Raw genomic sequence first — 13,279 nt, forward strand, 5'->3', positions numbered from 1 at the left:
TCGAATTAGAGTTTTTGCCTTTTCTAGATACAACCCCAGGACTGGGATTGCTGGATCATATGGTAACTCTATTTTAAGTTTTTTAAGGAACCTCCATACTGTTTTCCGTAGTAGGTGCACCAATTTACATTCCTACCAACAGTGTAGGAGGGTTCCCTTTTCTCCAGGTGTATTTCAGTAGCTTTGCCAGATTCCTCTCCTGCAAAGCTGTGTCAACCCACCACAGATGAGAGCCTTTGGCTGTGCTCTCGCCCCTCACTGGCACATCTTTGTGACCATGGTCCACCCTGCTGTCCTAAGACATGCCCTCTGTAATCTGACCTCATGGAGGCATCATTTGTATTTTCACCTCTTTCTTTAGGTAAAACTGCTTTTAGGTCAGGAGCATTTGTCATTATAATGTCCAAACTTTTATTTTTTCCATCCTTAAAAAAGTGTCTTTTTTAAATAAATAAATATATTTGCCAATTGTGAATGTTTTTAAATGGAAAAAAAATTGAAAACACAAAAAAGTATAAAGAAGAAGTGCTTTGTTACCCAAAGGTAACTACTAACAATATTTTGATGTGTTTCTTCCTTCCAGTGTATTTTTTTTTCTGTGATACATATGGTGTATTTCGCAAAACCAGTAAGCCAGATGTGCAGATTTTCAGTCTATCTTGAGCAGTAACAAGGTACATATGAGCAAGTGCTTCTGAAACATGATTTTTAATTAGCTCCTTGTTTTATAACCTCTTGCCGCAGGCTCTGTTAGCATTCTCTTTGGGCTTATTAAAATCTCTTTCCTGAAGGCTGGTGCACAGCCAACCCTCCCCAGCCTGCTGGCCCTTTGTTCCCATGACCCCTGGTGGGAAATGGTCACATCTAAATCCCCATCTGTGTCATCCCTCTTAGTCAGGATTATGTTGGAGAACCAGTTCCTCTCCCTTCATCAGCACATTTTTGGCAAGGACTGATCCTTTTGGCAGAACTGATTACTGGCTTGGCTTGGCTTTGCCTTAGAAGGTGCCAGTTAAAACCCTCGCGGCATTTGTTGAGACGTGGATGGATCTAGAGACTGTCATACAGAGTGAAGTAAGTCAGAAAGAGAAAAACAAATATCGTATATTAACGCATATATGTGGAACCTAGAAAAATGGTACAGATGAACCGGTGTGCAGGGCAGAAATTAAGACAGATGTAGAGAACAAACGTATGGACACCAAGGGGGTAAAGCGGCGGGGTGTGTGGGGGTGGCGGGTGGAGGTGGTGGTGTGATGAATTGGGTGATTGGAATTGACATGTGTACACTGAGGTGTATAAAATTGGTGACTAGGGGCTTCCCTGGTGGCGCAGTGGTTGAGAGTCCGCCTGCCGATGCAGGGGACAGGGGTTCGTGCCCCAGCCCAGGAGGATCCCGCACGCCGTGGAGCGGCTGGGCTTGTGGGCCATGGCCGCTGAGCCTGCGCATCCGGAGCCTGTGCTCCGCAACGGGAGAGGTCACAGCAGTGAGAGGCCCGCGTACCGCAAAAATTAAATTTAAAAAAAATTGATGACTAATAACCTGCTATATAAAAAATAAAATAAAACCCTTGTGGCACTGAGACCATGCCCCACGCCCTGCACACAGTGGGCACCTGTGCACGCGCCACTAAATGGTACAGCCTTGGGCTGGGCCTCAGGAAGGCGCCACTCAGCTGGGTGGTCTTGAGCTGTCAGGCTCCCCAGCAGTGGTGACAAAAAACATGCCACTAAAACAGCAGACCGTGGGAATAGAAGACGCAGCAGGAGGCTCCCATGGGCTGGGGAGGTGGCCTAGAGGAGGTGCCTCCAGCCAAGAGGGTGGGGAAAGACCCCAACCTGGCTCCTCCTCTCCATCACCTGGGGCTTGTCAATAGGCTCCTGGGCCCGTGATTCCGGTGCTTCCTGGGAATCTGCATTTTCAGTCAGCTCATCAGTGCTGGGCCTGCAGAGAGCCTCTGGAGCAGTCGAGGCGGCGGCACATCTGGGAGGAAGGAGGAGAGAGTCCAAAGGGACCCGGCTCCTGGGCACTGGGCGAGGGACAGGAGGACCCCCGGTGGCGCTCAGAGCCTGTCCTGCGCTGGCGGAGCCGCGGGCCCGGGCACGTGGAGGCCTGCCGAGGCGCTCCTGCAGACGCGTCCTGAAGGCCTGGGGCTGCCGAGCAGGCCAGGCCGGGGCCCTGAGGGGCTCGCTTAGAGAGCGGGCGGAGGGGCAGTCTGGAAGCGGGAGGAAGTCCAGGGGGTGCGGTGACAGGGGGAGGAGCCTCTTGCCCCGCCGAGCCCTCTCTCCGGCCCTCTGGTTACTGGGCGTCGGGTAGCAGATCCGGTGCTGTCCCTCCTCCCCTCCCCTCCAAGCCCCCACCAGGGCCCAACCGAGCTCCTCCCGCCCCGGGGCCAGCGGCCCCCTTCCCCCGCCGCTGCTCCACCCGCTCCTCCGCGGCCTCGGCAGCAGGAAACCACCCCGAGCAAGAGACCGCAATGGCTAGAAACCACCGCGGGCAGCTCTGAGCCCTGCTGCGGTTTGTCTGAGACTGCAGCCCCGAGATGGCCTCCCAGGGCCCCTCGCCCCTCGCGGCCCGAGCTTCCCCCCAGCACGACGGGCGCGGGCTGTCAAGGGCTCCCCGGGGCCAGCGCACACAAACCACCTCGCGCAGCGCCCAGCGTGCCCCAAACCAAGCCCTGTGGCCCCCTGTGCGCGGCTCGCCTCTCACAGCTGGAAGAGGCGCCTGGGGGGGACTGTGGCCGCAGCCTTCTAAAGTGGCTCTGTCCCTCCTTTCTCTGTTGGCCCCAAGTCTGGTCCTCTCTGTCTCTCCCTCTCTCCCCCTCCTCCCTCTTTACTCATTTCTATCGCGTTTAAGGCCACTTACCAAAAATACACATGATATAAAAACAAACAGAGAAACCAAATTGGAACAAAAGCAAAGCTATGATTATAAAATGAACACAGCCCAGAGTTAGGGCTCTGAATGCACCTCCACCAGGCGTCCTTGCCCAGTCTTCAAAGGCAGCTTCACCTCGCATGCTGAAACGCATGAGTTACAAGGGTCAATATCTCTATAAGATGGAGACATGCCCATAGCTCAAGGGAAGGGCACTCTGCAGGCAGAGGCACATCTCTGCGACCTGCTGGAGGCCCGGCTGCCCCTGTCCCAGGCACCCTGGGGGCCAAGCCTGCTCACAGCCTCAGACCTCGGGGAAGCTGACACCTCCCCCACAGACATATACTTTCTCTCCCTTCTGATGGGGAGTAAGGCCAAAAAGGAAGCCTAGAGCGACCTTGAATCTGGGCGTTCCTACCCAGCTCTGACATTTCCTGCCTCTGAGACACAGCCCAGTCCCCTGACCTCTATCCTCATGAGGCACTGACCATCTTTGATTGATGCCCTACCTTTGGAATAGTTTCCACGGTGCCTGCCTCCCTGAAATCCCAGGAACACCATTCTGCCCAGCTCAACATCTCCAGCACCAGTTCAGGGTCTGGGGTGCTCAGGCAATAACTGTTGGAAGAAGAAATCTGTGATGAGGATAAAAAGACCCACCTCAGAAGGGGGATGTAGGGCATCAAATGGGACAGGGTATGTGGAGATGCAATCTGACCCCCGGAAGCCACACAGATGTTACCTTCATTGTTTTTAGAATCAGAAAATGTGGGTGAGTGTTCCTTCCACTCCTGGTATGGTGGGCAAGTCACCTGCCAGCCGGAGCATCAGTTCCCCCATCTGTAAAGTGGAGGGGTTGGCTGGGTAGCCTGAAAAGCCCTCCCTGCTTTAATGGGCTGGGATTTTATAGGTGTCCTGATGGTGCAGATATCAAGAGCTGGGGTTATAAATCTACAGAGATGTTTCCCTAGAATGTATTTAATACAATGATAATTTAGCATTATTCATAAATAGCCAAAAAGTGGAAACAATCCAAATGTCCATCATCTGATGAATGGATAAACAAAATGGGGTCTATCCATACAATGAGATATTATTTGGCCATAAAAGAAAGAAGTCCTGACACCTCCAACAATGTGGATGAATCTTGACAACATTATGCTAAGTGAAAGAAGCCAAACACAAAAGGCTGCAGATTGTGTGATTTCATTTATATGAATCAGCAAACCTATATAGACAAAAAGTAGATTAGTGGTTGCTTAAGGTTGGAGGGGGCCATGGAAGAATAGGGGGTGACAGCTAAAGAGTGTGTGCCAAAAAAAAAGACTGCATGCCCTCTGCATTTGGAGCAAAGAGTCTTAACCACTGGACCGCCAGGGAAGTCCCTACAGTCTTTCATTTTGAGGTGATGAATTTATGGTATGTGAATTATCACAATAAAGCTGTTACTTAAAAAAAAAGGACGGACTTCCCTGGTGGCGCAGTGGTTGAGAGTCCACCTGCCGATGCAGGGGACATGGGTTCGTGCCCCGGTCCGGGAAGATCCCACATGCCATAGAGCAGCTGGCCCCGTGAGCCATGGCCACTGAGACTGCGCGTCCAGAGCCTGGGCTCCGCAACGGGAGAGGCCACAACAGTGAGAGGCCCGCGCACTGCAAAAAAAAAAAAGAAGAAGAAAGAGGAAAGGGGGAGGGAGGGAGGGGAGAAATACCACTTCTGCCATGTGGAGTAACAAGGCCGACTGGATTTACCCTTCCCCCTTAAATAAAAAATCAGACAAAATATATGAAACAATAGTCTTCAGACAGTGGACAACAGGAGCAAAGTCAGTGACCCCTGAGACAAGAGAAACAAATGAAGTGAACTCCTTTCTGGAGAGTTGTCCAGGCTGCAGGACAGGAACAGGAAGCCCTGGCAGAGACCAGTGGACTCCCAGAGTTGAGGAGAGTTGAGAATTTGGTGAGGCCGAGAATCCACAGAGCAAAAGAGCAGAAAAGAGAGGAGAGCTGCTCTAGGGGTCTACAGAGGGGCCTCCTCTGTCTTCAGCTGACAATTGATGAGTTAATGCATGTGAGGACCCGGTGTCAGGCCAGGAAATAACCAGCAGAAAGAAGCAGACTAAACGACCCACAAAGGCCACACAGCACTGGGAATAGTTCATGTTCCCCACAGCAGAGCAAAGAATCTCAGTGCATGGATCAGAGCTAGAATTCTCAGAAAGATGTCGCCGCCATAGTGGGCATGAAAGGCTGAAGGGCTGCTTTGGCCCCAAACTTAAAAGCAAGCCTTCAAATGATCAAGCTGTTCCAAGTACTTTAACTTCAACCCAGAGCAAAAACATATGAAGCTAACAGACATTAAAAGAAACACAAAAAAAGAAAAGAAATCCGGACTTCCCTGATGGTCCTGCGGTTAAGAATCCACCTTCCAACACAGGGGATGCGGGTTCGACCCCTGGTCAGGGAACTAAGATCCCACATGCCACAGGGCCACTAAGCCCATGTCACAACTAGAGAGCCTGCATGCCACAACTAGGTAGCCCACATGCCTCAACTAGAGAGAAGCCTGACTGCCACAACTAAGACCCAACACAGCCAAAAATTAATTAATTAATTAAAATATTTTTTAAAATAGAGAAAAGAAATCCAGCATACAACAACATGAAAATCTAAATATCTGTCATCCGATCAAAAATTACAAGGCATGCAATGAAGCAGGAAAATACAACCCATATTAAGGATGGAAGAAAATCAATCACTAGAAACAGGAAGATACAGTTAGTAGACAAGGACATTAAAACAGCTATTATAAATAGATGTAAATCGATTCCCTCAAGAAGGCAAAAGAAAACGTGAGCATGGGGCCTCCCTGGTGGCGCAGTGGTTGGGAGTCCGCCTGCCGATGCAGGGGATACGGGTTCGTGCCCCGGTCTGGGAGGATCCCATATGCCGCGCAGCGGCTGGGCCCGTGAGCCATGGCCGCTGGGCCTGCGCGTCCGGAGCCTGTGCTCCGCAGCGGGGGAGGCCACAACAGTGAGAGGCCCGCATACCGCAAAAAAAAAAAAAAAAAAAAAAAAAAAAGAAAACGTGAGCATGATAAAAAAAAAAAGGGTGGGGAGAAACCCACCCAAATTAAACTTATAAAGATGAAACTATACAATGTTTTATATTTTAAAAAAAATACCCTGGGTGGAATTAATAATAGATTAGATGCTACAGGGGAAAAAAATTTTTTTAAAAAAGGTTACTGAACTTGAAGACAGCAATAGAAACTATCCAAAACAAAGAAACACACCAAAAAAAAGAGTGAAAAAAATAAACAGAAGGGGAAGGGAGCCAGACAGGGCATAGCCTACACCCTCAAAGAGGACAGCCTTTGTGGGGAGGACCTTGGCCCAGGTGAGTTAGGGGACTGGCTGCCATCAGCCACCTTGGAGCCCCCTTCAGCACATCTGGAGCTGCAGGGACCCAGGGCCTCCTTGATTACCACCTCTTTTTCTTTTTCTCTTTTTTTTAAAAGAAATTTATTTATTTTATTTTTATTTTTGGCTGTGTTGGGTCTTTGTTGCTGCGCACGGCTTTCTCTAGTTGCAGCGAGCGGGGCTACTCTTAGTTGTGGTGCGTTGGCTTCTTATTCAGTGACTACTCTTGTTGCAGGGCACTGGCTCTAGGCACATGGGCTTCAGTAGTTGTGGCACATGGACTCAGTAGTTGTGGCTTGCAGGCTCTAGAGCGCAGGCTCAGTAGTTGTGGCGCATGGGCTTAGTTGCTCCGTGGCATGTGGGATCTTCCTGGACAGGGCTCGAACCCGTGTCCCCTGCATTGGCAGGCGGATTCTTAACCACTGCACCACCAGGGAAGTCCCAGTTACCAGCTCTTTGATGAGACTTTATCTGGAGCCCTGGGAGATGTACGAGGTTTTTATTTACACCCCTCAAATCTGCCAGTGGTGCTTTGGGAAAGGAGGAGGCCCAGCAGTCAGGAGCCCCCTGGGCCAAACACCCTGTGTTCCCGGTTAGCAGACTAGCCTGAGCACAGTGCTGATGGCACACACCAACACACGTAGGACCCGGGTTCTCACCTCTCAGCTTGGCAAGAAGCTTCAAGAGCGATTCCATCCACGTTGGGAAAAGTGTAAAGAAACACCCACAGCTGGGCAGGGGCCGGGGGGAGCGTCTTTTGGGGAGGCCATCAGACTACATCTATCAAAATGTCAAGTGACCCAAGAATTTTAATCCTTCCAGGAATTTACCCCAGAGACTTGTAAAGAGGCTCCTACCCACCGTTGTTCCATTCAGCCATGTTTGTGCCAGTCATGACAGATGAGAAAGGATGTGAATGTCCATGAGCAGGGGACAAGGTAGATAAGACAGGCTGTCACAGGGCTGAGCATGAGAAGACAGAGTGAGGTCTGTCTGGGCAGATAAGGAAAACCGGCATGTGTTGGGTGACAAGTGAAGGGACGGAGCAGTGGACGCATACGATGCTACATGTGTCAAAAAATAAAATAAAACCTTCATGCACCATTGCTGGGAATGTAAAATGGTGCAGCTGCTATGGAAAACGTTATGGCAGTTCCTCAAAACATTAAAATTAGAATGGCCACATGAACCAGCAATTCCACTTCTGGGTCTATGCCCAAAAGAATTGAAAGCAGGGCTTCCCTGGTGGCGCAGTGGTTAGGAATCTGCCTGCCAATGCAGGGGACACGGGTTTGATCCCTGGTCCGGGAGGATCCCACATGCCGCGGAGCAACTAAGCCTGTGCGCCACAACTACTAGAGCCTGCGCAACTAGAGCCCATGCTCCGCAACAAGAGAAGCCACCGCAATGACAAGCCTGCGTACCACAACGAGGAGTAGCCCCCTCTCTCTGCAACTAGAGAAAGACTGCAAGCAGCAACGAAGACCCAATGCAGCCAAAAATAAATAAATAAATAATTTAAAAATTAAAAAAAAAAAAAGAATTGAAAGCAGGGGGACTTCCCTGGTAGTCCAGTGGTTAAGAATCCACACTTCCTCTGCAGGGGGCATGGATTCGATCCCTGGTCGGGGAACTAAGATCCCGCATGCCATGCCGTGCAGCCAAAAAGAAAAAAAAAGAATTGAAAGCAAGGTCTTGTACACCTATGTTCATAGCAGCATTATTCACAATAGCCAATAGATGGAAGCAACCAAAATGTCCACTGACAGATGTGGCATATCAATACAATGGAATAGTATTCAGCCTTAAAAAGGAAGGAAATTCTGGCACAGCATGGATGAACTTTGAGGCCATTATGCTGAGTGAAATAAGCCAGTCACAAAAGGACAAATACTGCATGATTCCGCTAGGATGAGGTCCCTACAGTATCACATTCATAGAGACAGACAGTATAAGGGTGGGTGCCAGGGGCTGGGGGAGGAGACAGAGGATCGGTTGTACAAGATGAAGAGTTCTGGAGATGACGGTGGCGATCTGACGATGGCACAACAATGTGGGTATTCCTAACACCGCTGAACCACTAGAAACGGTTAAGAGGGCAGCTTTTGTGCTAGTGTATTTTACCACAATTAAAAGTTATTTAATTAATTAATTGGAATAAAATAAATACAACGGGGGTCATGATAATAAGTGCATGACAACATAGGCCATAGCAGCCATGTCGGTGCCCCTCACATATCCCCTTGGCTCCCCCTCTGCAGCAGAGGTGCTGCCTTCGAACCCCCGCACCACCCTCTGCCCCCCGCCCAGCAGCCCCCCAGCTGTGGGCACACATCTGTCCTGTCCACACAGGGAAAGTCCAGAGTACAGCTTGGCGCTCTGGAAAGCAGCCCACCATGATGGAGAGGTTTGGTGGTGACAGGCCTGCGTCCCTGCTCCTCAGGGAAGGCTCTGCAGTGCATTGTCCTGATCTCCTGAACCACCCAGAGGGGTTCAGGGCCTGGTGCCCATGGTGCTGCCCTGCCATTGCCTTCCTTCTCCCCTCCTCTCCCTGTCCTTGGGTCACCTCCAAAGTAGTCACTTGGCCTGAACGCTTGTATCCATCTGTTTCTGGGAGAACTGATGACTTTGAGTGCCTGTGTGCCTGTACATACTTGTCATGTTTGTTGATTTTTTTTTTTTTTGACCATGCTGTGCGGCATGTGGGATCTACCCCAACCAGGGATCAAACCCACGTCCCCTGCAGTGGAAGCGCGGAGTCTTAACCACTGGATCTCCAGGGAAGTCCTGTTATGTTTGTTGATTTTTTTATTGAAGCATAATTGACTTATGTTATGTTGGTTTCAGGTGTACAACATAGTGTACATTAGATTATACGTATACATAGTATGCATTACACTAATGTACTATATATGTTACAAAATGATCACCACAAATCTGGTTACCATCTGTCACCATACAAAGTTATTACAATATTATTGGCTATATTCCCTATGCTGTACATTTCATTCTGGTGATATTTATTTTGTAACTGGAAGTTTGTATCTCTAAATCCCCTTCACCTATTTCACTCATCCCCCCAATCCCTCCCTTCTGGCAACCACCCGTTTGTTCCCTGTGTCTGAGTCTGTTTGTTTTGTTATGTTTGCTCATTTGTTTTGTTTTTTAGATTCCACATATAAGTGAAATCATATGGTATTCGTCTTTGACTTATTTCACTTAGCATAATACCTCTAGGCCCAGCCAAATTGTCACAAATGGCAAGATTTCAGTCTTTTTTATGGCTGAGCAGTATTCCATTGTGTGTGTGTGTGTGTGTGTATCACATCTTCTTTATCCATTTTTATCCATTCATCTATTGATGGGCACTTAGGTTGTCCTTATATCTTTTTTTTTTTTTTTTTTTTGGTGGTACACGAGCCTCTCACTGTTGTGGCCTCTCCCGCTGTGGGGCACAGGCTCCGGACGCACAGGCCCAGCAGCCATGGCTCACGGGCCTAGCTGCTCCGCGGCATGTGGGATCTTCCCGGACCAGGGCACGAACCCATGTCCCCTGCGTCAGCAGGCGGACTCTCAACCATTGTGCCACCAGGGAAGCCCTGTCTTTATATCTTGACTATTATAAATAATGCTGCTATGAACATTGAGGTACATGTATCTTTTCGAATTAGTGGGGTTTTTTAAAATAAATTTATTTATTTATTTTTGGTTGCGTTGGGTCTTTGTTGCTGCACGCGGGCTTTCTCTAGTTGTGGTAAGCGGGGGCTACTCATCGGTGTGGTGTTCTGGCCTCTCATTGCAGTGGCCTCTCTTGGTGCGGAGCACAGGCTCTAGGCGTGCGGGTTTCAGTAGTTGTGGCATGTGGGCTCAGTAGCTGTGGCTCACGGGCCCAGTTGTTCCATGGCATGTGGGAATCTTCCCAGACCAGGGCTCAAACCCATGACCCCTGCACTGGCAGGCTGATTCCCAACCACTGCACCATCAGGGAAGCCCCTCGATTTAGTGTTTTTTGGGGTAAATACCCAGGAGTGGGATTGTTGGATCATACGGTAGTTCTATTTTTAGTTTTTTGAGGACCCTCCATACTGTTTTCCATAGTGACTGCACCAATTTACATTCTCACCAACAGTGCACGAGGCTTCCCTTTTCTCTAAAATTCCTCTCCAACACTTATTTGTTGTCATTTGGAGAATAGCCATTCTGACAGGTGTGAGGTGGTATCTCATTTTGACTTTGATTTGCATTTCCACCTGTTAGGTTTTTTATATAAAAATTCCAGTTGCACCACGAACTGGGTGTGTGACCTTGAGCAAGTTACTTAACCTCTCTGTGCCTCAGTTTCTGCACCAGTAAGTGAAATAACAACAGTACCTACCATGCGGGGCTGTTATAAGGTCTGTATTAATTTCCTGGGGCCACCGTTACAAAGTACCACAGGCTGGGTGACAAAAACATATATTAGCTCACAGTTCTGGAAGCCAGAAGTCTGAGATCAAGGTATCAGCAGAGTTGATGTCTCCTGGGCCTCTCTCTTTGGCTTGCAGACAGCTGTTTTCTCCCTCTGTCCTCACATGGTCATCCCTCTGTGCCTGTCTGTGTTCTAATCCCCTCCTCTTTTTTTTTTTTTTTTTTTTGGCTGCGTTGGGTCTTCGTTGCTGCACGCAGACTTTTCTCTCGTTGCGGCCAGTGGGTGTTACTCTTCCTTGTGGTGCGCAGTCTTCTCATCATGGTGGCTTCTCTTGTTGTGGAGCACGGGCACCGGCTCAGTAGCTGTGGCACACTGGCTCTAGAGCGCAGGCTCAGTAGTTGCGGTGCACAGGCTTAGATGCTCCGCGGCATGTAGGATCTTCCCAGACCAGGGCTCGAACCGGTGTCCCCTGCATTGGCAGGTGGATTCTTAACCCCTGCGCCACCAGGGAAGTCCCTAATCCCCTCCTCTTATAAGGATACCAGTCATATTGGAGTAGGGCCCACCCCAATGACCTCATTTAATTTTAATCACCTCTTTAAACACCCGATCTCCACAAACAATCACATTCTGAGGTACTGGGAGTTAATACCTCATCATATGAATTTGGTGGGGACACAATTCAGCTCATCATAAGGACTAAATGAGGTAATGAAGGGCTTTGTACGTGGCACATAGTAAGGACTATATTCCTTAAATAAAAAATAAGATTTTCTGGGGGCTTCCCTGGTGGTGCAGTGGTCGAGAGTCCGCCTGCCAATGCAGGGGACACGGGTTCGTGCCCCGGTCCGGGAAGATCCCACATGCTGCAGAGCGGCTGGGCCCGTGAGCCATGGCTGCTGAGCCTCCGCGTCCGGAGCCTGTGCTCCACAGCAGGAGAGGCCACAACAGTGAGAGACCCACGTACTGCAAATAAATAAATAAATAAAATAAGATTTTCTGGAAGAGTATAAGTAACTTCAGTGTTACCTATGGGGGGAGGACTGAGGCTGGGGCACCCTTTGACTTTACACTCTAGGTATTTATTCTTTTAATCCTTTTTTTAAAATTATTTATTTATTTATTTGGCTGTGCCGGGTCTTAGTTGCCGCACACGGGGGATCTTTAGTTGTGGCATGCAGGATCTAGTTCCCTGACCGGGGGTCCAACCCGGCCCCTGCATTCGGAGTAAGGAGTCTTAACTGCTGGACCACCAGGGAAGTCCCTATTCTCTTAATTCTTTTTTTTTTAAATGAATTTATTTATTTATTTTTATTTTTATTTTTTTTTTTTTGCGGTACGCGGGCCTCTCACTGTTGTGGCCTCTCCCACTGCGGAGCACAGGCTCCGGACGCGCAGGCTCAGTGGCCATGGCTCATGGGCCTAGCTGCTCCGCGGCATGTGGGATCCTCCCAGACCGGGGCATGAACCCGTGTCCCCTGCATCGGTAGGCGGACTCTCAACCACTGCGCCACCACGGAAGCCCTTATTTATTTTTTTTGGCTGCATTGGGTCTTCTTTGCTGTGCGCGGGCTTTCTCTAGTTGCGGTGAGCGTGGACTGCTCTTCGTGTTGCGGTGCGCGGGCTTCTCATTGCGGTGGATTCTCTTGTTGCAGAGCACGGGCTCTAGGCGCGAGGGCTTCAGTAGTTGTGGCTCGCGGGCTCTAGAGTGCAGGCTCAGTAGTTGTGGCACACTGGCTTAGTTGCTCTGCGGCATGTAGAATCTTCCCGGACTAGGGCTCAAACTCGTGTCCCCTGCATTGGCAGGCAGATTCTTAAGCACTGTGCCACCAGGGAAGTCCCTCTCTTAATTCTTAAAGTAACAGTAATGATAGTAATAGTAAAACCTTTCAGAGCAGCTTGCCCAGTTCCAGGTTCCTGGAAGGTGGGTTTCCCTTCCCCTTCTGGGGGTCAGGCCTGGATTGGGGGGAGGGGTGGGGAGAAGAGAGCAATTTCTCTTCCCCCATCTCCTCACGGAGAATCAGCCTCCTCCTGGTTAAGCTCAGGGGCCCCACTAAAGGGCTGGGGCTTCAGGCCAAATGCTCAGCTCCACCCCACCCTTCCCAGGCCGGAGCCCCTTCTCCAGGCCTCCTTCTGCCTGGGGAGACCCCATCTGTTCCCTTCTCCTTTCGCTGCCCCAGAGGTCTCAGAGCCCCTCCCCCGTCAGACAGTCTTGCGGCCCAGGGGACCAGCTGTCCGTCGCTCAAATGAGGGAAACTGAGGCCAGAGGGTCCCCAGGAAGTCCAGAGTGGCGGGGGTCCCTTTGTAGCCTCACCTACCTTACCCTTCAGTGTGAGATATGAGCTCCAAGGTCACTGGAGGTCACCTCTCATCCTTCCCAATCCTAGCAGAGGCCCTGGAGGAAGCAGGGCCCAGCCAGGTCTGGGATATCCTCCACTGAGGTCTCCCCAGAAATGAACAGGGGAGGAACCTGAGCTGGGGAGGGCAGGGGGCTTTAAGTGTCCTGTGGAGATGCACCTGGGAAGTTCAGAGGCTTCCCCCCACCAGGGGGGACCACCTGTGTCCTCCTGGG

Source organism: Mesoplodon mirus, assembly GCF_964341445.2.
Source record: "Mesoplodon mirus genome assembly, chromosome: 15".
NCBI classification, from domain to species: domain Eukaryota; kingdom Metazoa; phylum Chordata; class Mammalia; order Artiodactyla; family Ziphiidae; genus Mesoplodon; species Mesoplodon mirus.